The sequence below is a fragment of the Taeniopygia guttata genome, chromosome 36 (assembly GCF_048771995.1).
Source record: "Taeniopygia guttata chromosome 36, bTaeGut7.mat, whole genome shotgun sequence".
NCBI classification, from domain to species: domain Eukaryota; kingdom Metazoa; phylum Chordata; class Aves; order Passeriformes; family Estrildidae; genus Taeniopygia; species Taeniopygia guttata.
In genome coordinates this window covers 2,301,856-2,325,955 of record NC_133061.1, presented here as the reverse complement: position 1 = coordinate 2,325,955, position 24,100 = coordinate 2,301,856, and the positions used below count along the sequence as shown (strand labels likewise).

The following is a 24,100-nucleotide window of genomic DNA, read 5'->3' as shown; positions in this document are numbered from 1 at the left end:
ATGGGAGAGAACTGTCCTTCTTCTCCAGGGGCCTATGGCCAAAACTGGGATTCCTTCCCCAAATTTTCTTATATGCAAAGTTTGTTCCCTGATGAAACTTGCCAACAGAAACAGGTCTGGCTGCCTTGGCCACCCATGGGCCACCTCTCATCTGCCTTTCAGACACTGAGTCCGTGTGCTTTTCTTGCTTAAAAAGCATCCATCTCAACCAGGCACCCATGGCCAAAATTTGGGATCTGCCTCCCAAATTCCCTATATACAAGAATAGCTCCCAGAAAAATGATGCCAGGACAGAGACGTCTGGCTGGCTTATGCCTCTGGTGGCCGCCATTTATCTGCCCCTCAAACACTGGTGTTCCGTCCTTTCCTTCCTTTGGAAAAGAACCGTCCTGCTCCTCCGGATGTCCTTGTCTGAAATTGGGATTCCAACTCTAAAACTCAGTACATTGAAGGATTGCTCCCAGGCAAAATCTGCCAGTACCATCAAGCCTGGCTGCCCTTGGCCTCTGGTGGCTGCCCCTGCCACACTAGGGCTCGGTTCTTTCCTTCCCATGGAGATCAGTGTGACACTGTGGGCACCTCATGGAACCAAGGGGATCATTGTGGCACCATTGGAGCCCATGGAACCAAGGGGCCATGGTGACACCGCGGGGCTTCATGGACCCAGAGACCATTATGACTCTGTGGGGCCTGATGGAACCATGGAGACCATTCCGACCCTTCAGGGCCTGGTGTCACCAAGGGGGCATTGTGACACCTCAGGGCCTCCTGGAAGCCAGGGACCATTGGGACACTGTGGGGCCCCATGGAACCGAGGGAACATGGAACAGGTCTGGCTGGCTTGGCCTGCCAGGGGCCACCTGACAGGTCTGGCTGATGTTGGAATGCCAAGGGCTGCCTCTCATCAGCTCCTGGAGCACTGGGGCTCAGTGCTCTCCTTTGTATGGAAAAGAACCGTCCTTCATTTCAGATGCCCATTGCCAAAACTGACATTGCCTAAAAAATTTCCTATATTCAAGGGTATTTCCCTGAAAAAAATCGGGCAGCTTTGGCTGGCCTTGTCCTCTGGTGGTCAGCTCTTGTCTCCCCCTGAAACACTGGGGCTATATTCCTCCATTCCTATGGAAAAGAACTGGTCCTCATGTCCAGGAACCATGGCCAAAATTAGAATTGGCCACCGAGTCCTGCTGGGGTCACGGAACCATCTGCAGCCCCCAGCAGATACTGACTCTGGCAGTGCTGCCATCCTCCCTCTAGCAAGAGAAAAGGACAGAGGGCAGGCACACAGAGGGGCAACATGAAGACACCGAGGTCAGTGAAGAGGAAGTTGAGTCCCAGATGGGAGGGATGAGGAGATGCCTTGATCTTGGGGCTGAAATACTCTGATAAAAATTTGGAGAAGGATGTCATTGATACATCAGACTCTCTTTTTCCCTATTAGGCATTGAAAAGTATGGGGAGATGACTTGTTTCAGCAAAGCCTCCACGCCAAAGTAATCAAATGTTGAAGTAGCTGTGATCCCAGGAGAAGTTTGAATAGACAAAGAGAGCAGAGTGATGAGACGCTGTGCCCTCAGGGAGAGAAGAAGACCTCTGTTCCCAGAGATGAAGATGATCTCAGAAATAGATGAAGAGAACCTTTGCTCTTAAACAACTCATCCTGAAACTAATACCCCATAAGTTGGCACGGCCCATAAACACAGCTGTGGGAAAAACTGAAAAAATGGGAGAGACTTCACGATTTCACTTTTTCCGAGTGGCTGTTATTCATGGAAATTGAGAGCTACAAGAGAACTGTTTTCTTGTGGAGAAGTCTCCATAGCAAGAAAGAGAGACTCCTCTCCCTGAGTGAACTAAAGAAGGATTTTTCTAGAGGTGGTAAAGTGACTGAAATTGTTTTGGTTTGTCCCTTTGCATAAAAAGTAAGTAAGAAAAGGTTGAATGGAGAGGGTAAGTGTTCTGAAAGTTTTCTTCTGATCCTTATTAATCATTTTTTTAATTACTGTTAACAAACTCTTCTTTATACCCTTTTAAAGATTTAATCCCACTTTGCCTTTCTCCTAATCCTATCTTGCAGCAGGAAATTAGTAAGTATTTTATAGTGAGTGCACTGGTAATTAGCCAACACTGAACCCACCACACTAATTAATGCACTGGCCGAGAAAGCTCAAATTAGCAAACAAAAACCATGACAGAAACTTCCTGAAGAACTGCCCCAGACAAGAGGGAAATCAAGGCAGAGCCATGGTTTGTCAGGACTTGCTTGATCCTATTGAACCCCGTGGTGCATTTGGAACTGAGCCCTGGAACCTCAGGGCCTGAGAGGAGATTGCACAAACCTTTCCAGGAGTTAAAATCAAGAGCAAACAACCAAAAGGTCTCAATGCATTAATGGGTCCCACTGAGGTCCATCCCCAACACAGGCTCCTCATCGTGGAGGGGAGAATTGGAGGACAGGATCACACAAAAACCTCTCAGAGACTGAAAATGGCACAAAAACCTCTCAATGTGGAAAGGAAAATCCAAAGTACCTGGAAAAACTTGAGTATCTGAAAGCATTAATGAGCCCCACTGGGTGTCAGTACAAAGCTCTCAAGGGACTTGTTAAAGCAGATAATTGGGGCTATGATTGCACAAACCTCACACAGAGTCTGGATCAAAAGGGAAACACCAAGTACCTTAAAAGAACTGAAGAACCTTGAAGCATTAATGAGCCCCACTGAGTGTTGTTACTGACAAAGTCTCTCCAGGGACTAATTACAGCAGATAATTGGAGGCCATGATTGCAGAAATCTTGCAGAGACTGCAAGGCCAAAGCTAAAGCCAAAGTCCTTTGAAAAACCTGCGGTCCCTGGGAGCATGGAGGAGCCCCCAGGGTCATTCCTGACCAAGGCTCCCCAGGGACTCCTTCCAGCAGATCCTTGAGGCCACTGGGATGTGGGCTAGGGGGGGATGCTGAGGGCAGGACCAGGGGGTGACAGTTCCCAGCCTGGCTGGGGCTGTGCCAGGAGGCCCCAGGGTCTCAGGACAAGGTGTCTCCTCCCAGCCCTTGGTGGCACAGACCCTGCTGTGCCCCAGGGCACCAAGACTTGGCTTCTCTTTGTGCCCACCTGTCATCAGTGCCTCCAGTTCTCTGCTCTGCCTGGGGCCTGGGGACACTTTCTCAGTTGTACCTCAGTGGGATCCATTAAAAGTCCAAGAAACTTTGGAGTTGGATTCTGACTTGGAGTTCTGGAGAGGTTTCTGCAGCTCCCTCTCAGGGCCTGATGTTCAGGGCCTGAGCACAAAGCCCCAGAGGGTCATTAAAGTCCTTGTGCTGTGTCTGTGCTGCTGAGCTGGGCCGGGCTCCTGGCACAGAGGGTGATCCTGGTAACCAAGCAGAGCTTCAAAAGCACATTTCTCTTGCTGAGCAGCTCTTCTCCCAGCCCAGCAGGGCTGAGGCACTGCCTGCAGCCAGCCCAGGCACAGCACAGAGGCACAGAGAGCTTCAATCAGTCAGGGCTGGGAAGGGGCTGAGAAGTGCCTGGGGCAGAATCATTGCCAGCCCTTGGCACAGGAACCTCTGGCTGCAGGACAATGCAGCTGCAGCTCCTGCAGTGATCTCCTAAAGCTGGAACATCCCAATGCCCACAGACCCTGTGAGTGCATTCTCTGCTCATCTCCTGTGCAGAGCAGCCAGGGGTGCCCAGGGCTGTCCTGCAGAGCAGGGTCCTGCAGCCCAGGGCGCTGTGCTGGGCCAGGGACTCTGCTGCCTGCCAGGGACAGCTCTCAGCCGGCCCTGGAGCTGCTCCCAGCGCTGGCCAGGAGCTGTGGGGGGAAGGAGCCACCCTGAGCAGGGCAGGTGCTGCTGCTGAGAGGGGCTGGGTGGGGCAGGGCTGCTCCCAGCTCCAGACCCGCCTGGGCACAGCTCCGGAGGGCACTTCCCAAAGAAGGTAAGCCTGGGATTGCTGTATAGATCAGTAGATTTCCTGAGAGTGCTTTCTATTTCCTGCTTGGAGCGGGAGTGGAAAGTTGGGGTGCTGACAAAATTATTTTTGCTTTTCATACATTTTTCATATATTCGTAGTTCTGTAAATTACTGTTGTATACTTTGAAAACAGTAATCCTTAATTATTGCTATTAAACTCTTGATTGACAATATTAAACTCTTAATTAACTCTATTAAACTGCTATTATATACTTCTATGACTATAATCCTTAATTAACTCTAGTACATTTCCTTACCTTTCTCTTATATTTTAGAACAATAAGCTACTGTCTAAATACATTCCTGAAATACTGCATAGTCTTATTATCAGGAAGAGGACGTATAAGAACATTTTGGTTTTTCAGTGTGAGCAGTGATAACAAAAACTGGGTCAAATAAGCCCTTGGACCTACTCCACTGGGTTGAGCCAGGGGCGTGTAAATGGGGCAACTGAATCTCATGTTGGAGGTTCCTTTTGTATATCTTAATTAATCAACCTTAATGAATTGCTGAAATCAGGGGCTGGGGGTTCCCCATCCCAACCGGGACACTGGAATCTTCCAATAAAGGTCTGGTTTTTATTTAATGTTCAAACACTGTTGCAACGGCATTTTTTCTCTTTGATTACAGAAAACAGGCATGAGAGAAGCAGAAGAGGAATTGTAATCCCAGAATGACAGAACATTCTGAGTTGAAATGGACATACAGGATCATGAAAGGAATGTTTGAACATTTACAGAGACTCCAGAACTGTGACTTTGGGTGGTCAGTCTCTCTGCTGGGAGCCTCCCAAAGGGCCTTCAGCCACTCCTCAGCCCTGGACAGCAGCAGTATCACCTTGCAGAGCCCAGCTCCTAAATATCCAGGCTTGTGCCTCTGCCACATGGCCACAAACCCAGGGCAGCAGGGCAGGGATGGCTCCTTGAGAGCCCCCACGCACAGGCCTGGCTGCTCTTGGCACACTCAGCCAGCACAACTGGAGCTCAGGCAGGGACCTGGGTGAAGGTTTTCCCAGAGCAGGAACAAGGGTGGGTGAGTCCCAGCAGGACAGGCTGCAGGGAATGGCCCAGCTTTGGCTCCAAGCAGCCTCTCCTGACTTGTCCCTGTCCTTTCTCCATGAACAGGTGCCCATGTGCAGCCACAGCAAATGTCCAACAGCAGCTCCATCAGCCACTTCCTCCTGCTGGCACTGGCAGACACGCGGCAGCTGCAGCTCCTGCACTTCTGCCTCTTCCTGGGCATCTCCCTGGCTGCCCTCCTGGGCAACGGCCTCATCATCAGCGCCGTAGCCTGCGGCCACCACCTGCACACGCCCATGTTCTTCTTCCTGCTCAACCTGGCCCTCAGCGACCTGGGCTCCATCTGCACCACTGTCCCCAAAGCCATGCACAATTCCCTCTGGGACACCAGCACCATCTCCTACACAGGATGTGCTGCACAGCTCTTTTTCTTTCTCTTCTTCATCTCAGCAGAGTTTTCTCTCCTGACCATCATGTGCTATGACTGCTACGTGTCCATCTGCAAACCCCTGCACTACGGGACCCTCCTGGGCAGCAGAGCTTGTGCCCACATGGCAGCAGCTGCCTGGGCCAGTGCCTTTCTCTATTCACTGCTGCACACAGCCAATACATTTTCCCTGCCCCTGTGCCATGGCAATGTCCTGGGCCAGTTCTTCTGTGAAATCCCACAGATCCTCAAGCACTCTTGCTCACACCCCAACTCCCTCAAGGAATTTGTGCTCATTGCTGTTAGTGTGTGTGCTGCATTTGGTTGTTTTGTGTTCATAGTTTTCTCCTATGTGCAGTCTTTAGGGCTGTGCTGAGGATTCCCTCTGAGCAGGGACGGCACAAAGCCTTTTCCACCTGCCTCCCTCACCTGGCTGTGGTCTCTCTGTTCCTCAGCACTGCAGTGTTTGCCTACCTGAAGTCCCCCTCAATGTCTTCCCCATCTCTGGATCTGGCCCTGTCAGTTCTGTACTCGGTGGTGCTTCCAGCCCTGAACCCCCTCATCTACAGCCTGAGGAACCAGGAGCTCAAGGCTGCAGTGTGGAGACTGATGACTGGATGCTTTCAGGGACATTGAACTGCTGGCCAATTTCTGCAAATCACTTGTAATAAACGTCATCTTTGATACTTCTTGTTGAATTAGTTGTGGGGGTTTTTTTCCTTTGTTTTACTTTTTGCATATTGTCCACAATAAATGTCATTTTTGTGCCATTTCTGATGTTGATTATCTCCACCTTCCCTGTGGCCACAGACTGTGTCAATGAGGGGCTGTGCTCTCGATGGCTTTAAAGGAACTCAAGGATGTCCTAGCAGAGCTTTCTGCAGAGATACCCTTTTGTTGCCTTCTCTGGAGCTGCAGCAGCAATGTCTGTGTGCAGAGCTGGGGGTAGATCGGTGCTGGCACAGCAGCTCTGGTCCTGCTGGCCACACCATTCCTGATCCAGGCCAGGAGCCATTGGCCTTCTTGGCCACCTGGGCACACGGCTGGCTCATGTCCAGCCTGCTGTCCATCAGTCCCTGCAGGTCCCTTTCTGCCTGGCTGCTGTCCAGCCCCTCTGTCCCCAGCCTGTAGCGCTGCAGGGGTTGTTGTGGCCAAAGTGCAGGACCCGGCACTTGGACTTGTTATACCTCACCTTGTTGGGTTTGGTCCCTGGATCCAGCCTGTCCAGGTCCCTCTGCAGAGCCCTTCTACCCTCCAGCAGATCAACACCCACATCCAGCTTGGTGTCATCTGCAAAGATGTCCTTGGTTCCAAGGGCCCTCAGTGTCACAAATTCCCTTTGATTGCACCAGGCCCTGCACTGTCACACTGGTCTCCTTGGTTCCATGGGGCCCCAGAAATGTGACAACGGACTCCTTGGTTCCTTGGGGCTTCACAGTGTCACAATGTTCTCGTTGGTGCTGCAGTTTCACAGTGGCCCCTTGGTTCCATGGGGCCCCAGGGTGTCACAAAGGCCCCGTGGTCACATGAGGTCCCACACTGTCACAATGCTCTCGGTGGTTCCACAAGTCCCCTCAGTGTCACAATGGATTCCTTGTTTCCATGAGGCCACACAGTGTCACAACGGCGTTCCAGATTCCTGGAGGCCCCAGAGTGTCACAGTGGCCCCTTGGTTACACAAGGTCCTGCAGTGTCACAATGTCCCCTTGGTTCCATGAGGCCCCGCAGTGTCACAATGGCCCCTTGGTTCCATTGGGCCTGGACTCTCCCAGTGCTCTCTTTGGTTTTGCAGTGTCACAATGGTGAAACCCCTCGGTTCCATGAGGCCCCACAGTGTCACCATGGCCTCTGTGGTTCCTCCAGGACCCAGTGTCACGGGGACTCTGTTGCCTTCATGAGAGACAACGGCGACCTGGTTGCAAGAAGACAGCACGGCAGCCCGGCCTCGCCCGGGCTACTCGGGCTAACGACACACGCTGACACCAATGTGGTGGACGGTCAAAAGCATTTATTATCTTATCTCATGGGTTTAAATAGTCTTGGGGGACTTTGCTACGTCAGAGGGGGGTTGTGGGGTCTCTAGGTTAGTCGGGAGTGGAAAACTACTGGGTTAGGTGTGGTTACATGCTCTGGGGTTAATAGATAACGTGAAGCAGGGAGAAGGGGGAAGGGTCTTTCTTTCCGTCACATCCCGAGATCTTCCGTTCGCCTGTCCCTGTCTACCACATCTCCCCTCCCCTTATCATATATAAAATGAGGTAGTCGTAGATATAGGCACTGGAGTGAGGTACAAACTTGTAACTTGGTAAGGAAAGGGTGGTTTGGTAAACCTGAGTAATTTTCGCAAGGCGAGTCTCGAAGGCTTTTGTGACTGACTGTGTTCGCAGTTTTTGGTTCACAGCATTTGTTGCTGGCCTATGAACAAAATGTTCGCCCTTTCTAGACGGGCCTGAACAAATGAGACTAGTTTGTTCAGCAGGCATGGTCCTATGGTAACAGCTAAAAGCAGTATTGCCAGCGGACCTACCAGGGTGGAAATTAAAGTGGTGAGCCAAGGTGATTGATTGAACCAGGATTCAAACCAGCTCTGTTGGGTTTCCCTGTCTCTCTTTCTCTGAGCCAGTCTATCTCGGAGTTCTGCCATGGAGTCTTTAACAACTCCCGTATGATCTGCATAAAAGCAGCACTCCTCTTTCAAGGCTGCACACAGTCCTCCTTGTTGCATGAACAAGAGGTCCAGTCCTCGCCTATTTTGTAAAACTACTTCTGAAAGCGAAGAGACTGATTTCTCTAGATAGGAGATGGATTTCTTAATCCTCTGCAGGTCTTTGTCGATGGTCATTTGCAGCTGAGAGAGTCCGTGCTGTTGGGTTGCGATGGCTGAGACACCCGTGGCTGTGCCAGCTGCTCCCAGGCCGAGCAGCATTGCGATAGTTATACCTGTGATCATTTCTCTTTTGTGGAGTCTGTCAGGTTCCTCGAGAAGGTGGTATATCTCTTCGTCTGAGTGGTACAGGACCCTAGGAACAATCAGAACTTGGACACAGAAGTCGACAGAGTCATTAAATTTGGCAAGGAACACACAAGTACTCACTCCGGATCGCTGGCAAACCCACATCCCAGATGCAGATGGGACCACCCACTTATTGTTTTTTCTGTTGGGCTTGACAACTTTAGTGCAGAAGTTGCCTTTCTGCTTTGCTAAAGTTGCATTGCCAAAGCATCTGCCCTGTCCTGTGATTTGACTCAGGGTGATTCCTCTGCGGGGAGTGTCCCATCTGCACTGGTGGGGGGCACTGGCTGTGGAGTAACTGAAGGGGGTGTCTAAAGCAATGCCTTCGTAGAAAGGGGGTTTAACATCATAGCAAAGCCAACAGGAGTTAGGTTCGGTTTGGTTTCGCTTAGGGTTAGAAAGGTAGCTTCTAAACAGGTTGGCGATGTGGAACACGAAGGATGGGGTGTTCGCTGTGGTGACCTCTTTGAACACCTTGTCACTTGATAGATGTTGCATGACCCACCTAAATGGCTGATGAGGGTAGTGGCCTGGGTTGGCTTGCCCCCTGGCCACAAGCCCCAACAGCAAAATTGCACAGAGACACTGTGCATGTCTGGGTCTCACCGGCGTGGGACTCTCGGGTTTTGTCTGGCGGTTTGGTGGTCCGTTATCTCCCTCCGGAGCAGGGGTGTATGCGTCACGGGGACGGTCCACAAGCGTGTCCTGCAAACAAAACTCACAGCTTTTCCATTAGTTTCGTTCTGAAGGTCAGTTTTATTGGCAGCAGTGAGTGTGTGGCAGTGGCCCTTTCCTCCCGCAGCTTTAACAGGATCCCCGCGGGCGTGTTTGGGGTGGAGGCGCCGTGGCGGGCTGCCGTGCCGGCTGGGGGCAGCTCACCGCGATGTGACCTGCCTCACCACACTTGAAGCATGCCATGGCACTGGTCAGGGTGTGGACGGCCGCCTGAATGGACGTCAGGTGCTCTTCCCTTACTACACGTCTGATCATGTCAGCCAGGCTGGCTCCGGCTGGCAGGGAACGTAAGATATCCTTGGTGACAGAGTTGCACTGCCGGCGCAGGCAGTCAGCTACCACGGGGCCCTTTGCCTCTGCCAGCAGGGTAGAGGAGTCTATCGCTGCCTGCAGGCGATCTACGAACTGCGTGAAGCTTTCGCTTTCTGCTTGCCTCACGTTGGACCACGGCGCCGGCTTGGCCACGACTCGGGAGGCTGCGTGGATAGCCTCCCTGGCAGCCCGAGTGGTCGCCCTGACCTCCTCAGCCTGCATCTGCGTGGCTTGTTTCTGCGGCGTGATCATATCATCGTGCTTTCCTATTAGTCTGGATAAGCTCGATCTGTGTAGTGGCTGCCTCGCGCCAGATGCTTGGGCTAATTGCTTCCTACAATTATCTTCCCATTCCTGTCTGAACACAATCATTCCTGCACCATCAAGTATCATGCGACCTATTCGCTCGATATCAAAGGGAAGCAGGTCGTCATTACTAAAAAGACCATCGATTAAAGTGGAGACTATGGCCGAATTGATTCCTTTTTCTGCAATGGCTTTGACAATTGACTGTACATCTTTTGGGTTTATCGGGGTATATACCCTTTGTTGGTTCCCCTCCGGGCCGGTGAGCCTCACCGGGAAAGCTTGTATGGCAGCCGCTGGGGACCATTCAGCACAGGCTATTTTTATTTCTCCCCAGTCGGTAAACTGGGCTGGTTCGTATCGTAGTTGTTTTCCGGTGCGGCTTAGAGCTTTACTTGGTTTTGTCTTAAATGGCGTTTACTCTGTTTTCTCCGTCTCAGAGTTCCAGCCAGCTCCCGGCAGCTCTTCCGAGCTGGCGGAGCTGCTGCCGGACTCCGAGTCGGAAGTCGAATGCCAGCACACTTCTGGGGCTCGGTGCCTTTTTGTCCGGCTCCGAGCTCGCTCCTCCCTGCGGGGGTGGCGCCGCTCCCACCCCCCCAGGCTTGCCCTGCCTCCTGCAGGGGGAGGTCTCTCCCTTAAATGGTAGCAGCCTCAGGCACAGCTGCCGATTGGCTCTCTGCCCTCTGCTGCTCTCCTCCTCTTTCTCCCGCGCACGCGCGTCCCTGAAACTGCGCAGCTCCCGGCTTTTCGCGCCAAGACCGCCCGCGCCCCGCCCCTCTCCTTGGCGGCCAGCGCCATTTTCAAAGGGGTGAGGTGGCGGCGTGGGTAGGGTGTCTTCCTGAGCCGCGGTTTCTGCACCTCTGGTTTCCCCTGCCAGCCCTCGCCGAAAGCATTCCGCGCGCTGCTGCACCTCCGGCAACGGGTCGCGGACCGGCAGTGGCGGGACGCACGGGGAAGTCGTGGTTTTTTGGGGGGTTTCCATGGCAGGGATTGGGCTCTGATCCGGGGAAGGAGGTGACGCGCCGGTTCCCCCCGGATCTCTGCTACCGGGCGGATCATCCTCAGGGACGGTCTGCGCTCCCGCACCCACCCCGAGCCCGGGTCTAACTAATAAACACATAAGCGCCGCGCTCCATGTCTCCTGCTCTTTTATTGCTCTGCGCGGGGCTTTCTCTACTTTGCCCCACGCTTTAAGGCTTTTGCCACTGCCTGAGGATTTCGTGTCCTCGGCCAGCGTGGCTGTGCATTTTTCCCATATTCCCACATGTAAAACATCCACTGGGCGGTCAATAGCCCCAAGCCCAAGCAGCCTTGCTATAGCAAGACAAAAGTCTTTGAGCTTACACTCGATACCCTATTGCTTATAACTCACACTTACGACCCTGGCGATGCTGTCCATGACGCTCGTGGGTCCTGGGACGTCTCCCTGCGCCAAGATACGGTCTGACTGCTCCGGCCGCTGTCCTTGTCCAAGTGTACTCACGCTACCCGAACGAATTTCTCTTCTCCCGGGTTTCGGCAGCAGATATGTTGCCTTCATGAGAGACAACGGCGACCTGGTTGCAAGACGACAGCACGGCAGCCCGGCCTGTCCGGGCTACTCGGACTAACGACACACGCTGACACCAATGTGGTGGACGGTCAAAAGCATTTATTACCTTATTTCATGGGTTTAAATAGTTTTGGGGGACTTTGCTTCGTCAGAGGGGGGTTGTAGGGTCCCTAGGGTTAGTCGGGAGTGGAAAACTACTGGGTTAGGTGTGGTTACATGCTCTGGGGTTAATAGATAACGTGAAGCAGGGAGAACGGGGAAGGGTCTTTCTTTCCGTCACATCCCGAGATCTTCCGTTCGCCTGTCCCTATCTACCACACTCCAGGAACACCTGGATGCCTCCTGAACACAGCAGGACCCCCCAGGAACACCTGGATCCCGCTAAATAACACCTGGGACTGCACAAAACCACCTGGACCCACCCAAAACCCACCTGGACCCACCCAGGGACAGCTGGACTCGCCCCCCAAACTCACTGGGCCCCCCAGAACTCACTGGGATCCCGCTAAAACTCACCTGGATCCCCCTCTAAATCCACCTGGGACCTCCAAAACCAACCAGGACTCCCCCAAAACCCACTTGGACCCACCCAGGAACATCTGGCACTACCCAAACTCATTTGGACCCCCCAAAAGCCCACCTAGAGCCCCCCAAAATCCCACCTGGCCCCTCCCCCGTGACATGACAGGTGTGGTCCCTCTCCCCCACTCCCCTGGGTTTGAATTTTTGGGTCGATTTGTGTCGATTTTTGGTTTCCATTGATAAAAATCTATCCGGGGGCGGGGCCAAGGGTCATTTGGGGGGGGCTTCAGGAGGGGGCGAGGCCAGAACCCGGAGCTGGGAACTGGGAGGGGCGGGGCCTGAGGGCCCGGGGCGCTCGGTGGGCATGTCAAAAAGCAAGGGGTGGGGCCAAAACCAGGGGCGGGGTCTAAAGAGGGCGTGGTCAGTGTTTGGGGGTTCGTCCTGCCACTTCCACCCCCCTAAATTCCCCCGGACCCTCTCTCACCGCCCCTCCCCCATCCATGGGACACACCCCGAAACCTCCCCAGGCCCTCCCTCCTCGGCCCCCCTGAGCTGTGTTCACCTGGCAACCCCCAAATCTTTCGGAATTCTCACCTGGGACCCCCTAAAGTTCCCCTGCACCCCTCCAAAATCTTCTCAGGACCCCACAAACCTCACCTGGGACTCCCAAACCTCACCTGGAACCCCCCAAACTCTCACCTGAGATGCCCAAACTTCTCCTAGGACCCCCAGACGTCATCTGGCCAGCTGAGAAACCCCAAATCCTTGGGAATTCTCAGCTGGGACCCCCCCAAACCTCACCTGGGACCCCCCAAAGCTCACCTGGGACACCCCAAACCCTCACCTGGGACCCCCCAAAACTCACCTAGGACCTCCTCAAAATCTCCTCAGGACCCCCCAAAACCGGCCAAAGGTGGGGCAGGGCCGGGGCGATGACGTCAACTCTTCCTCTTCCCCCTCTCCGGCCGCGCCGCGTTTCCGCGTGTCCCCAACTGTCCCCGGCCGTGTCCCCTCCCCGGAGTGTCCCCAGCAGCCATGGAGCCCCACGGGGTGCGACAATCCCGGCGGGGGGGCGGGAGGGGAAAGGGGGGACACGGGGGTGGCAGAGGGGACAGAGGGGTGGCAGAGGGCACAGAGGGGTGGCAGAAGGGACAGCAGAACACGGGGGTGGCAGGGGGCTGGAGGGGACCGAGGGTGGCAGGAGGGGACAGGGGGGGAATGTGGGGGATGAGGGGGTGACAAAAGGGACAGAGGGGACAGCAGAGCCCTCCAGCGAGGGGACAAACGGGACCACAGGAGGGCACAGGGGCCACTGTAGGAGGCCACAAGTGCCACCAGGCCCCTGACACCTCTCCTGTCCCCTCCCCAGCTGTCCCCCCACCAGCTGCTGGAGGTGATGGTGGCCGTGGTGGCCACACTGGGAGAGCTGGTGGCCACCCTGAGAGAACTGATGGCCACCGTGGCCAGGCCGCACAGGGATGTGCTGCTGGCCGTGTCCCCAGAGTTCCTGCGGGTGGCTGTGGGGACCTTGATCTTTCACCTCCAGGACGCCCTGCGCCACTACTGTGTCCCCTCCCTGGGCCACCGCCCTGTCCCCTCCCTGGGCTGGACCCTGGCCAACCTCGGGGACACCCCAGGGACCACCTGGGCCTGTGTGAGAGCCCTGGCCAGCGCCAGGCGTGTGCTGGACAGGCTCATGGACAGCTGGGCCCGGCTGGCCAAGGCGGCCACCGAGCTCCGCGACGCCTGCAGGGATGCGGCCACCGGGAGGGGACAGCGGCTGGAGCTGTACCTGGGGCTGCTGGGGGACTTGGTGGCCGCGTGTGACGAAGCCACCGCCTTCCCCCAGGAGCTGCAGCGCTGGCTCAGGGACATCGAGGCTGCCCTGGAGGGGACAACGGAGGTGTCCCGATTTCCGTGCGGCCTCGGTGGCCACAGCGGCCGAGGCTGAGCAGCTGTGGGAGGCCAGTGCCCGCCTGGCCACGCGTCACCTGCTGGGGACACTTGGGGACATCAACACCCTCTTCTTCTGTCCCTCTCCTGGCCACGGTGGCTGTGCAGTGGCCGAGTGGTGCCAAAGAGCCATGGAGGACATCCCAAGGCTGCTGTGCACAGAGCAACATCACCACTGGGCCGTCATCAGGCGGGTGTCACCTCTGCAGAGACTCGGGACATTCTGAGGGCACTTTGGGAGCACTTGGGGACACTTTGGGAAGGTGTGTGGCGATGCTGGTGGGGGCGGGGGGGTGAACGAGCCTCCCCTCAGTGCCTTGCAAGAGACCCGGCTGTGATTTGGGGGCCGGGGGGGTCCCCAGGCAGCCCCCGCTGCTGAGCACTGACCCTGCCCTGGGGGGTGCCGGGACCCCCCAAAAACCGCACCCTCACCCCCTTCAGTGCCCCCGAACCCCCTTGAGCACTGACCCCCCTCACTGGGCACTGGGACGAGTAGAGACCCCCTCTTGGTTTTCTGGGGGTTGAGATGACCCCGAGATTGTGAGAAGTCCTTTTCTCCCAGCCCGCGCGGGCAGAGAAGGAGTCGAGATGCGGAGCTTTGCTTCTCAGGGCCGTTTATTTTCCCTTTTCTCTAACAGCTTTGTCCGCTCTGCTGAGCTCTGTCTAGCAGGTCGGTCTGTGGCAGTCTCCCTGCCCTCAGGGCGCTGTTTGCCTTCTACACTAAAAACTACCTGTACTGTGTTTACAATAACGTGCCAATATCTATCATTTATGTTGGACAATGTGTCTCTACCTTCAACCAACAGAAAAGTGTCACCATCACAGCAAGACACGGAGGGCAAAAAGAAGGAGAAGAAGGTTAGGACACACCCAGATCCCTCCACCTTGTCCCATTGAACCCCGTATTTTAAAATGTTAAAATTCTACTTTTCCACCCTGTGTTAATTCACCTACCACGCTACTAAAACCCTTGTGCCTTGTAATTCCCCATACAAAGTTGGCAATTTTCTCCAGGGGCTAAAACCACAGCCACTGGTGTTCTTGACACCATGCCAAGGTCTCCGAGGCCCCTGCCAGGGTCTCGAGCCATCCAGGGCAGCCAGAGGGATGTCCTGGATTCTGAAACCCCCCAATTACCGAGCAGTGGGGGCCCCCCGGGCACTGCCCCCCACTCACCAAGCACCAGGATAGGGACCGGACCCCCCTCGAACCCTGGGAACCCCACAAGCACCGGGACCCCCAAGGCAGTGCCACCCCCGTGCACCGGGACAGGGACCGGGCCCCCCTCGTGCACCGACCCCGCCGAGCACTGGGCCCGGACCCCCTTTGTGCCCCCATCCATGATGGAGGTTCCATCCCCTCCGCTCTGACCCCCCAGAGCCGCGGGACCCCCAGGAACAGTGCAGGGACTGTGGGGACCCCAAGGGCTCGGGGGGCACGGGGGGTTAACCAGCACTAGGGGAGTCCCTTAGGGTTTGGTCCTTTCCCCCCCGTTGTCTCCCAGGACCCCCTGTTATCATCAGCGCCCCCCCCAATTTACTGTGACCCCCCCCATTCACTGCTTCCCCCCTTCCCTGACCCCCCGAAGCGTTGGGACCCCCCGAGCTATGAGCCCCCCGCAGTGCACCAGGACCCCCACTCACCTCCCATCCCCCATCCATGGGAACCCCCCCAAATCACAGCAGCACAGGAGAAGAAGCCAACACCTTCCCCACACCCAGCATGGATCACCAGGACCACGGATCAGCAGGGCTCTGCCCAACGGGGGTCACTGGGGATCATCCAGCCCGGATCCTCCCATGGGGCATGGAGCTGCAGGAGCGCACCAAGCTCTTCCCTCACTCTCTTCCCTCACTCCAAGCTCTTCCCTCACTCTCTTCCCTCACTCCAAGCTCTTCTCTCACTCGGGGCACTCACAGGGCTTCCCTTAGTGGTGCCTCCGTTGGTGCTGGGTCAAGGCTGAGCTCTGTCTGAAACCCTTCCCACACTTCCCACACTCGTAGGGCCTCTCCCCGGTGTGGATGCGCCGGTGCACGGTGAGGTTGGAGTTGCGGTTGAAGCCCTTCCCACAGTCGGGGCAGTGGAAGGGCCTCTCCTCTGTGTGAATCCGCTCATGTACGAGGAGATCAGAGCTGGTCTGAAACCTTTTCTCACACTGGGGACACTCGTAGGGCCTCTCCCCTGTGTGGATGCGCTGGTGTGTTCTCAGGTGTGAGCTCCGCCCAAAGCTCTTCCCACATTCCAAGCACTCATAGGGCCGTTCCCCAGTGTGGATCACCTGGTGCTCGATCAGGCCAGACGTGTCTCTGAAACCCTTCCCACACTCCCCACACTCGTAGGGCCTCTCCCCGGTGTGGATGCGCCGGTGCACGGTGAGATTGGAGTTTTGTGTGAAGCCCTTCCCGCAGTCGGGGCAGCGGAAGGGCCTCTCCTCTGTGTGACTCCGCCCACGTCTGAGGAGATGGAAGCTTCTCTGAAACCTCTTCCCACACTCCCCACACTCGTAGGGCCTCTCCCCAGTGTGGATCCTCTGGTGCTCGATCAGGTGGGAGCTCCAGCTGAAACCCTTCCCACATTCCAAGCACTTGTGGGGCTTCTCCCTGCCATGAGACTTCTCCACCAGCTCCGAGCTCTGGCTGGATCTCCGCCCGCCTTCCTGGCTCAGGGGGGCTCTTTCCTCCCCGCAGCTCCCTGGGCTGGGTTTGCAGCTCCTCTTCCTGCAGCATCTCCGGGGCTTTTCCTCCTCCTCCATCCAGACACGCCCAGGGAATGAAAAATCCTGGTTTGGGGAAAAAAACAAGAGGAGAGCACCTTGGACTGGAAGTTCCTCCTTGCCCCAGTTTATCTCAGGAAGTCATTAGGAATCTTGTGTCTGTAAGAACCTCCAAAACACCAAGATTTAGCCCAAAAATCCCACAAATTTCAAGACACAGATCAAAAACTCCCCAAACATCACAAGTCAGCAAAAACCTCCTCCAAAACATAAAGATTCAGCTGCCACATAAAACCAAAGCACCAACATTTAGCCCACGAAAGCTCAGAAACACCAAGATTCACCCTGTGAAAATCCTGGATCCCCCTCCACAGTCACCTGCTGCATGTGGGGGGAGCAACGCTCCTGGGGCTGGAGGGAGGCTGCAGATACAGGGAGGGGTGGAACTTTCTGCTGCTTCCTCTTTCTGCTCCTCCTCATCCTCCTCTGGTGTCTCTCCTCTTCCTCACACTCCTCTTCCTCCTGCTATTCCTCCTTCTCCTGCACAATCCCACCCTCTCCTGCCACCTGCATCGTTTGACCATTCTGTTCCTCAAGCCTGCTTCTCCTTCCCTTCTCCTCCTGCCCCCAGGCCCAGCACCCACTGCGGGCTCCCTCTTCCCCCCAGACCCACAGCATCCCAGCCGAGGGGCAGGGATGGAGCTGGGGCAGGTCGGGCTGGGGCAGCGCTGGGCTCTCGGCCGCTCCCGCCCGCGCTCGGTCCCCACTGCAGCCGCTCCCGCCAGGACAGCGCGGGGGGGCCCGGCCTTGGCACTGCCCCACTCCCACCTCCCCAAATTCCCCTCGCGGGGGCGACGGGGCCGAGGGGGGGGCGCAGGTGGGGAAGGCTCAGAGGGCCAGGGAGCTGTACACAAGGGAGTGACAGGAGAAGGAATCGGTTTCAGAAAATGTTATTAATTGATGACACAGACTGCTGCTCAGCCAAGGCCCTGCTCTAATCATGAACTTCCAGAAGAACAACAAAGACTTAACAGAGCCATGAATATCATTTGCTATATAAAAGCAGGGAGCATATTAAGGGAGTATGTAGTAGGTGGATTGGGAGGTCTGTAGCTCTCAAGTACTTCAGCCAGTGGGGAAAGCAGATGGAGATGTGGCCAGGAGAATTAGGATGAAAAGGAGGCTGTGTCCTCCAACAATTGGAGAGATCCCATGGGGAATGCTCCATGGCCTCTCCCATTTTTAGAAATAAAATTACTTTTGCAGGACTCCTCTGTCTGCTTTGTGGACAGAATCCTCTGGTGATGTCAATTTTTCCGCACACCCTGGGGCAGGGAGTGCAGCTGAAGGTGCCTCACCCACTTTGGGTGATCGGCTCCCTTGGCTGGCGGCGGCACCGGGGATTGATTGGGGACCCGGGAGTGACCAGGAGACAGACGAGTGACACGTCAGGGGGGTCTGTGAAGAGTCAGCAGGGAGAGAGCACTGAAAATCTCATCAGTGAGTGCCCTGGGATCTTCGGGGAGTGAACATGGCAGGGCACCCATGGAGGGGAGAAAAGGGAAAGCCAGGGAGGGCTCCTGGCCAAAGGGATGATGATCCCAAAATGTCTCTGAAGGGTCCCATGGGAGAATGCTGAGGTGGTTTGCACATTCCCCCAGAGGTAATTAAGGACATGGACACCCAGGGGGGCAAGAAGAGAAGTGAAGAACGGATTTGGACAACAGGGGATGGATGGTGTTGGTGTGCTGGGAAGGGATCGGGTGAAGGGGAGTGTGCAGCAATATGGTTCAGGCAAGAAGCAGCAGGAGGAATGTGTGTGGTAAGAAAAAGGATGATGGAAAAGAGGAGGAACAGAAAAATACTCAGGATTGGGATGTTTTTCAGCAGGGTCTTATCCTGACAATTTGCCAGCTGATACTTTGAATTCCCAGTTTCCAGGAGAGGAAAAGCAGGAGGTCAGGATGTCAGGGGTTTCTCTCTGGTGGGCAGCGGCAGCAGCGGGCGCAGAGGTGCGGGACCGGGAGCAGGGCTGGGGGCCTGTGGGGAGCTGCGGGGCCGGGCCGGGGCTGTGGGGCAGCCGGGGCTCAGCGCCGGGCGCTGCCTGACCCCACCAGCCCCGGGCAGGGCCGGCAGTGGCCCCCGGCCCCCAGGAGGCTGCGGGACGCCCCGGCCGCTGCCCGGCCCCGGGGAGCTGCCGGCCCTGCCCGCCGGGGGGGCTGCCTTTGGACACTGCGGCAGGACAGGCACCGGCTCTGCCACACGGGCTGTGCAGGGGACCCTGAGCACAAGGAGCAAAACAAAGCAACATCTGGGAAATGCAGAGTGCACATGGATGGATCAGGATTTTCTGTGAAGGATTTGGCTTGGGTCCCTGCAGAAAGGAAAGATTTTGCAGAAAGCTCAGCAGCTCTCAGAGGATGAGCACCCACAGGCAGTGACCGGGGCTGCAGGAGTGGCACAAGAAGGCCCTGCAGCACTTGGGCACAAAGGCACAGCAGCTGAAGGCAAGGAGGGATGAGCAAAAGGCCAAGCTGAAGGCAAAGGCCATGGCAGAGTTCCCACAGCCCCTGAGGGATCAACCCCAGGGCCCAAGGGGGCCCCAGCACCCAGGGGACGGCCTCGGCCACAAGCACCTGGCAGAGGCAGCCCTGGAGAACATCCAGGCTTGGTCTGCATCGAGAGGAGGCCTCTCCTGATGGACACAGGGGCCTCTCCATCCACTCTGAATCTTACACCTAAGAGGGGAAAATTGTAAAGGAATGTTTTCATTATTAAGGGAATAACTGGGAAAGCTGAGCTGGTATCATTTGTTCAATCACTCTTAGGAGCTGTGGGGGATAGGTTTGAAATAAACTCATTTCTTTCTCTTCCTACTGTGATTGTTATTAACTAGGAAGGAATTTGATGGTGGCATTGTAATATTGTAAAAGGTGATACAGAGGCTATTGCTGCTGTACCTTTGTGTCAAATGTCTGGCAAGACCAATGCTGAAGGGAACCCAGAGGTGTGGGCAGCCCCAGAGGGAAAATTTGATGTGCAGCCTCTCCAAATTACTTGGAAGCAACCAGGACAAGTGGGGGCTAAAAGCAACACCCTGTTCCAGGGGAGGGGAGGAAGGGCTCACAGCCTGGTATGGAGTCCCAGCTAAAGGCAGGGCTTTTGGAGCCAGGGATGTCTCCCTACAGCACTCCTATCCTGCCAGTCAGGGAATCAGATGGCTCCAATGAGGAGCACAAGAACAAGTGGTAGACAAAGCCTCTGTGAAATGGCTGAATTTTCTAGATAAAAAACAACTTTTGAGTATTAACGGAAAAGGTGCAAATGGTGGAGAAAAACGTTAAAGATTTGGGACATATTTAGACTGAAGTTACGTGGTTGAATGACCAAGAGAAGGTGTGGGCAATCTCAGAAGTAACATTATCCAGGACCAAAAAGAGCAGAGACAATTCTGAGAATTAATAGGGAATTACACAACCTGGATTGAGGATTCTCTGTTCCAGCCAGAACATTGTAGGACTTTGTAACCCCAGACAGCCTCCATGCTGTGGTATGGACAAGAGAAAGTGAATAAAACTTGAGAAAATGAAAAACCAAAAATATTGATGCCTCAGCTGTGGCTCTTCCGGACTCAGAAAAGAAATGTGAATTGTAGGTGAATGTTAAACAGGGCAATGCCAAAGGAATTCTTGGGCCATCAAGATTTTTTTGTGTATGTTTCTGCGTGGCTCTTAGAGATACCAACATTTTGGTCTGGGTCCTTCGATGTTCACCTTTTGGCTGCATTTTGCAAAACTAGAAGAGATTCAAAAGTGACCCCCTTAACTCATAAACAGGAAGCCAGGAGAGGAGATTTAGAAATGCAAATTAACACTGCTGGGGCAGAGTGGGGACAATGTACCTGGCTCTTCTGGCCTGGGGCAGGAATTGGCTGATTCCCTCTGCCCCTCACCCCAAGCTCTGCCTGCTTGCACAGATGGAATCTGCACAGCAGAAGGCAGAGCCCATGGTGAGGATCTGACTCTGAAACAGAAATGGCTGAGGCTGCAAAGGGAAACAGCAAATGGAGAATGTTGTGAAAACTTCACTAAAATAAGGGGGGGATCATCCCTCTGCCCACTCCAACATCTGCTGTCACTGTCTGTGCTGTACAGGGTGTATCAGAGCACTGGGGCTTTTCCTAGAAAAAGTTCAGGGATATCAGTTGGAATTCAAGTATTTGATGATGTAATTAGAAAAATGTGGTCAATTGATGCAGCCCCAGCTTGAGGGAGCACCCAGAAATGGGGAAAAGATGAAGGGCCACCAGAAAAAATTCTACAACACCACGGACCAGCCCCTGGGAACCCAAACCAATTCATATCAGGAGACAGAACCCATTTATCATTTCAATGGCATCATTAGATTAAAAGCTGTCCTCAAAAGAAGAACCAACCAGACAGCTCCAGCTCCTGACCTTCCTGCTGACCAATCCACTGAAAGAGGAACACAACATTTCACCAGGGGATGGGATCAGATTATCTGTGAGCAGAAAAAAAGGGAGTTTGTGCAAAACTAAATGGCCCAAACTGCTGTTGGCAAAGAGATGACAAGGGAAAAGTGCTGAAAAAGATAACAAACGAAAAAGGAGAGCAGTTTATGTATTGGTCCAAACAGTGAAAGGATGGGAATGGGACACACATTCGTGGCTCCCCGGCACACCAGGGGTTACATGAATGCCGCTTCTCCTCTTCTGTGCTGCAGCAACTCTCATCTTTTCACCATGCTCCACACCTTGGCAGTGCAGCTCATCCAGCAGCTGAGCCAGGGGATGCAGGTGGCAGCCAGGCCTCCTGATCCACACAGGGCTGCAAAAGGACAGGGAATGAGGGCACCGAGAATAATCCCAAAACCAAAGAGGACCCGGGAAGAACAAAACAGAGTCAAGGAGTGAATCTGCCTGGAGATAGAGCCAGGCACTTGTAGATAAGGAAGCTACGGGAGAAGCCCTCAGTTCCAAGAAATGTCACAAATTGACCCACACAGCTACTCAAAGTCCCGCTACATTCCCGAACTTCGAGGAGAAGAACAAAGGCTTAACAGAGCCATGAATATCGGCTGGTATACAAAAGGAGGGTGCATATTAACGAGGACAGGCAGCAGGCGCATCGGGAAGTCTGAACCTTCCAAGGACCTCAGCCCGTGGGCAAAGGCAGAGGGAGATGCGGCCGGGAAAATGAGGATAAAAAGGAGGCTGCGGACTACAACCATGGCAGAGAGCGCACGGCAAATGCCCCACGGCCTCTCTCCCTGCTCGGCAATAAAGTCACTTTTACAGGACTCCTCGCTCTCCTCCGGCCACAGAAACCTCCGGCGACGGGAATTTCCCCGCACGCTCCCGGCCGCGGGGCAGCCCCCTCTGTCCTACCCACAGCAGCCGGGCCGAGCCAGCGCTGCTCCGGCAGCGGCTCCTGCCCAGGCCCCGGCGGGAAGGAGACCGCGGGCAGCCGCTCCCGCCGCGCCCTCAGCCCGGGGCCGGCACGGGCCGGACACGGCACCACCGACCCGCCGCAGCCCCCTGCCGCCCCCTCCGCCCGCAGCCAGCCCCGAGCCCCCGCAGAACCCAGCGCGGCTCCCACCTGCGCCGGGGCCGCCTCCGAGCTCCGCCGACGCCGCCTCACCGCGCTCCGGCCGCTGCCGCCGCTCCCGGGCCCGCACAGACGCTCCCGGCGCCAATGGCGCCGCTGCCCGCCCACGGCCGCCCTCAGCCTGCCGCCGGGGCCGTGCTGCGTCCCGCTCCCACCAATCAGCGCGCCGCAACCACGACTGACGGCACCAGCGGCCAATGGCAGCGAGCTGGGGGCGGGCTCTGCGCACGGCCCAGACTCGCCCCGCGCTCTCAGGGCCCCCCGCGCTGCGTGAGGGCAAAGCCGGAGATGAGGAACAGCCCCGGGACGGGCCCGGGCCCGAGGCGGGATTGAGCTGCCCACACAAACAAACTTCTCCGCACCTCCCGCCACGGCTTTCCCGGCCCTGCGCCTTCCGTGCCTCCGGCTCTGCGGGAAGCCCGGGAGCCTCCCTTCTCCTGCCCCTCATTAGTGCATCGGTGCTTGGCTTTGATTTCCCCCAAAAAGGGAAACCTGCCCAAAGCCCAGTGGGTGAGCGGGGGAGGGGAGAGATTTCTGGCAGAAAACTCCAAAGACTCAGAGCAGGATGAGGAGAAGTCAGTGCAGAGCCTTAAATGCAGCTTTCCCCAGGCCTCCCTGTTCCCAGCTGCACCTCCTCCCCCGGCAGGGCAGGAGACAGGGAATGGGGCCGTGCTCAGCTCATCCCCCGCGGCTTCTCCCTCTGCTCAGGGACAGGAGTCGTTCCCTGCTGCACCCTGCGCTCTCTCCCAGCCGAGACTTCTCCAGGAACTTCTCCGAGCCGAGTCCAAGCCCTGGGGCACAGCCCCCTCCAAGTGCTGCAGCGTGGGTCACTGTGCAACGGGCTCGGTCCTGCCAGGCCAGGCTGCTCCAGCGGGGCCCCTCTGCCCACGGGGTCACAGCCTCCTCTCAGGCATCGCCGAGCTCCAGCCTGGCTCCTGCAGGGGCTGCAGGGGGATCTCTGCATCCCCACGGAGCTGCAGGGGAATCTCTGCATCCCCACGGACCTGCAGGGGGATCTGTGCAGCCCCATTGTAATATAAATTATGGAATAATTCGTGATTATGTAAAATATACATGAAGTCAGTTGTGCTAGTAGAGAAAGATTCTTAAAGTTTTAAAAGACCTGAAGACCCAGCCGGGAAAGACTGGAAACCACAGATGACAGAGAAAGAAAGACCTAATTTACAATTGAAAACACGTGGCTCCCTGCAGAGTTGGGCTCTTTCCGGGGATACTCCACCAGACGCCCAAGGTGAAAAATGCACATATGTTAGTTTGAATAGTAGTGCTGTATTAACATTTTAATAGTATGGTAAATGTAGTTTTGTATTTAAAATGAAGGTTTAGTAGTTAAAATAAAAACTGTATATATGGGTTTTCTTTTAAGGAATGGGTTACTCGCTTTGACATAACCCTCACAAAATGCCTAAATCTTCCAGGGAAGAAGAATTTATGGTTTTCTTCTCAGAAGAAGCTAATTTCTTCAGGTCTTGCTCAGACTCGAAGACGCCATGGGGATTAAAGGAAACAGTTGGCATATAACAGACAAGAGTTTCTTGTTTTAAATAGAATGTATGCATAACCATGAAGGATATATGAATATTCAATAGTGTAGTTTTAAGGGTGATTCCTTTGTTCACAAGGTATGCTTGTTGTGGCTTAAATGCCCGAGAGCATCTGGACATCCTTGAGTCTTTGGTTTTTATTGTCTTGTAATTGTCCTAACTCTGATTTTTTATTACTCTAATTGTATTACTATTTTAATAACCATGTTATTATTATTAAAAATTTAACAGCCATGTGATTGGCGTTTTTCACGGCATGCTGAGCAACACATTTGATTTGCTTTCTCTTTGCTCTGTTTTTTTTTTTACTCTGACATTTTGGATGATTCTTGGAGGTGAAAAAACTTATTACCATACAAGACCTCACCTTATTTGCTTTCCTGTCTTAA

General features: G+C 55.0%; 1 pseudogene; it reads right to left on the bottom strand.

Moving 5' to 3' along the window:
- Nucleotides 1-24,100, bottom strand: part of LOC140681475 (uncharacterized) — a 198,655-nt pseudogene that overhangs the window by 108,492 nt on the left and 66,063 nt on the right.